Source organism: Pelobates fuscus, chromosome 13, assembly GCF_036172605.1.
Source record: "Pelobates fuscus isolate aPelFus1 chromosome 13, aPelFus1.pri, whole genome shotgun sequence".
In the NCBI taxonomy this organism is placed as follows: domain Eukaryota; kingdom Metazoa; phylum Chordata; class Amphibia; order Anura; family Pelobatidae; genus Pelobates; species Pelobates fuscus.
The window spans coordinates 49,693,981-49,698,355 of NC_086329.1; the positions used below are offsets into that span (position 1 = coordinate 49,693,981).

Sequence of the window (4,375 nt, forward strand, 5' to 3'; positions counted from 1 at the left end):
TAAAATTCCACAGGCAAACCGTCACTCCCAGGTGTTTTATTCAACTTAAATTCAAAAACAGTTTCATACAACTCCTTCTTATTCAATTCCCTCACTAACCAACTAACATCCTCCTTACTTACACCATTCTCAAGTTTATCAAACATCTCCTCTTCCAAACTCTCATCACGCCTTTTTTCCGTGTACAAGTTCTCATAAAATGTTTTAACCTCATTCAAAATCTCATTTTTACCATGCAGCACTTCCCCACTCTCATTCAACACACCCTCCATACCTTTTCTACACTCATACGCTTTCTTAAAAAAATATCTCGTACACTTTTCATCACACTCCAAAACATTCAATTTTGCTGCAAATACAATTTTTCTACCTTTCTCTTCCAAACATTTACGCCTCATTTCTCTTGCATCCTCAAGTTCAATTTCAACATCCCAACCTAATTCTTTCAATTTACTCAAGTAATCAAATCTTTTCCTCCAATCATCCCAAACCTCTCTCTCCATTCGAGCCTTCTTCCAACTTTCTCTCATAAAAAATACTTTTGTATTTTCCTTCACCCATTCCCACCATCGTAATACACAATCAAAACTTGCTTTACATTTACACCAACATTCATACTGTTTACTATACTCCATTCTCACTTTTTCATCCTTTAACATGCTCACATTTAATTTCCAACTACTTTTTCCATATTCCATGTTTACATTCATCCTTACCTCACATACCAAAAGCGCATGGTCCGAAAAAGCCACTCTCTGTGTACGTAAAGACTCTAACTTAAACCCCTGTGATAAAAAACAAAAATCAATGCGAGATCTTACAGTACCCTTATCGCTATAAAAAGTAAACTTATCATAATTACCAATAACCTCCACCGCATCAGTTAAACCAAAATCCTTAACTAAATTGTTCAAAACCTTACCCGTACTATCTAACTTATACCCATCACCAACCCCCATCCTATCCTCCCTCCTTATTATACAGTTGAAATCCCCACACAAAATAGTTAAATCCCTCCCTGGTAAATTTAACCCTACACATTCAAACACATCCATTCTCTCTTTTTTATCTACTGGTGCATAAACATTTAATATCCTACACAAAACACCCCTAAACAAAAAACAAATCAATAAAACTCTCCCTGAAACTAATTCTAACACCTTCACAATATCAAATTCCCACCCCCTAAACAATATAGCTACACCAATATTTTTCCCCACCCCAAAAGAATAAAAGGACGGACCCAAATCCCACTTAATACCAATTGGCTCATCCTGTAAATGACATTCTTGTAGGCAAATAATATGAAATGAAATTTTACAAAGGAAATCAAAAATCATCGCTCTCCTAACATTAGATTTTAAACTCCCTACATTAAGAGAGGCGACTTTAAACATAAATCAGGGGTAATTAACCCTCATCATATCATGTCCCTTCATCGGACTCAGTAGTCTCTAAGACCCTAGAGAAACCAGATATGTCAAACAATCTTGACACCGCCTGGACGTCAAAGACAGGAGAAGCAGGTCCCGAAGTTTCTGACTCTGACCTCTCCCCAGGCTCCGGAGAGGAATCCATTAAAACATTTGGATATTCTCTAGACAGAACTTCTTTACTATTTCTCTTTAATCTTTTTGACTGAGGGGCATCTTTAACCTCCAACTCACTAGATACACTAGCCGAAGATGGACTAGCTTCCAATTCCACAACAGAACTTGACTCACCACACTCCATAACTTCTGCTGCACTCTGGGCTTCTTCTTTCTCTTTTTCAGCTCTCTTCTTAGCATCTTCACGCATAATGTTTGCGTGTCGTTCTTCATGCTCGGCTAAAGAACGCAATTGCGTGCCATACGATGGGATAAATGCGACCCTAGGCGCTTGCAAAGCCTTCTTACCTGCATCCTCCAGAACTGCTTCCTTCAGTTCCAGGTTTATTGCGTCCACTGCCCGGGCAGCACCTACCAACAAACTTGGACATAATTTAGCCATATGGTACTCAGACCCACAAAGATCACACTTACGTTTTTCTGAACACTCATAGGCCGTATGCCCCTCACCAAAGCAGTTTCTGCAGCACATACCCTTTTTGCAATCCTTAGTCACATGCCCGAACTGGAAGCAGTTTCTACAATACATAGGTTGACCTGGATAGAAAAGATATCCCCTGTTTCCCCCAAGGGAAAAATTCTGCGGAGGGTGTCTCACACCACTCACCTCCGTTGCATCTGGGCGAAGAACAACAAAAAATTTTCTTTTCCCATTGTATACTCCAAATTGATTGACCAGCTTAACCGGCTTGGACACCTGTACACAATACCTGCTTAGAAAAATTGAAATTTCATCGTCACTAACAAATGGGTTATACATATGTACAACAAGCGGAACCCGGGACACAGGTACATATGGCAAGAACGTCATACCTGCCAATAAAACATTACCATCTTTTTCTTTTAGCCTTTCCATCACAGTAGTAACGCAGAACTGATCCGTAAATGTAATGTCGTACATACCCCGGGTCTGGAAATCCTGTATGCAAAATAACCATTCCCGAGGTACCTTCAGCAGACCATCCAGAATCTCCTTCTGCACCGTATAAAGGCCAACTTCACTCCGTCTCTCCTCCGCCACCAACAGCCGAACTGTCTTCGGATACGAGGGGGCACCTCTCTCCATCGCTGATCGCCTCTCGTTCCCGGAGTCAGCGCAGATCGCCCCCCAATAGCAGCATCCAGACCGTGTCCCCACTGGGAGAACACAGTCCGGAAGGCCGAGGGGCTAGCGTTGCCGATCCTCCGGGGCCTCCCGACTAGACCAGCTTTTACACTTGATCTTAGCCAAAAGGCCGAGAAGCGATAACCAGAATGGGCGCCCAGCTACTCACCTGCCGTTCGCTGGCGCTTGTTCAGCTTGCGGTGAGCCTTGGGCACAGTGCTGCCGCCTTTTCCTCATCTAGGTGTAAACTGGCTACAAATAGCAACAGAGACAAAGTCACCAGAGCAGCAAACAACCTCTAAACCCTTGAAACCCAGCTCCCCTTCTTAATCTTGTCCATTCCTCCCCCTCCCCTCCAGACATACCTTGCACCTCTGTCTCTCCTGCTCAGCTGCTACCGCTGATAAGGTGCCTAACGAGGTTGCTGGATCACCTGGTCTGGTCCTCTTCAGCTGCAAGTAGGTAGGTAGATAGAGCAAGCAATTAAGCACCACCTGCTGATTGCTCGCAATCACTCAATAATGCAATTAATTAAACTTTTAATTGATTGATAACCTAGATGTTGCTCAGATTTCCCTCCAAAACGTTTGTGCTGTCATTGCAAAGACCAGCATGCTGCAGGCTGCAGCAAATTTGCATAATTAATCCCGCCCACTTTTCCAACACTGATAATGCACGCTGCCAGCCAGCCAGCCAGCCAGCAATACATACTCTGACTTCTTCACAATGGATATGTACTGGGCACTTTTATTCCATGAAGTGATTACACAGATTTACATGATAACAATGATTAAATACATGGGATCAGGTGAACAGAATTGAATCGTGCACAGCACATGATAGAGAATAACAATCAGACTAGCGATCAATCCAAACGAAACAATAACAGTTAACAAACATTGCTACAAGTGTCCATAATTCAAGGAATGTCATGTTTTTGGTCCGTTCCGTCCAGGCTTCATTCAGGCATGCCATGCCGCAGACAGGGGGAGGCAGAGCTCGCACTTAGACAGAACAGAGAAAAAAGCAGGGAAGGAAGGAAGGAAGAAGGAGAACAAGTTTGCCTTCGTTCTCGCCAAGTGAGAGTCCAGTGGCTTTTTGCATTTTTTGTTCAATCAATCAATCTATTTTTTAACCAGCATAAGAGAGGTGCACCGGTCCTGGAGGTACTGCAATACCAGGTCAATGCGTGGAGTGGACAGAGCAAGCTCTTCTTCCATCTCCCTGTTCCAAAAATCCATTTAATATATGGTCCCCAGATAGGGGACGTATCAGATATTAAACTGATAAGAACAGATTTTTTTTTTTTTATTATTTTTTTTTTTCTTTTCTCTTTGGAACCACTCAGTCACAGAGCATTTCCTCCAGATGCAATTCAAGGAATCTCTTCAAGTAACATCCTCATGATTCTTTTATTATAAAACACTCGTGAACACATCAAATTTTCAAAAGTCAATCCCCATCACCTTCCCACAAACCACAGCAAATCCCCCACCAAAAAATCACTGCAAACTATATCTCTTATCTCATTCATCCATCCATGCATACTTACCCCAAGAAATATATATAGAATTTTTTTTTTTTTTTTTTTTTTTCCACTTCATAATATTTACACAAATATAATAAAATCACACAACCCACCACCCAATAGTTTCAATAC

At 41.8% G+C, this 4,375-nt stretch overlaps 1 pseudogene; it reads right to left on the reverse strand.

Moving 5' to 3' along the window:
* Positions 1-3,859: 3,859 nt before the first annotated feature.
* Positions 3,860-4,090, reverse strand: LOC134584198 (U2 spliceosomal RNA; annotated as a pseudogene).
* Positions 4,091-4,375: the final 285 nt, after the last annotated feature.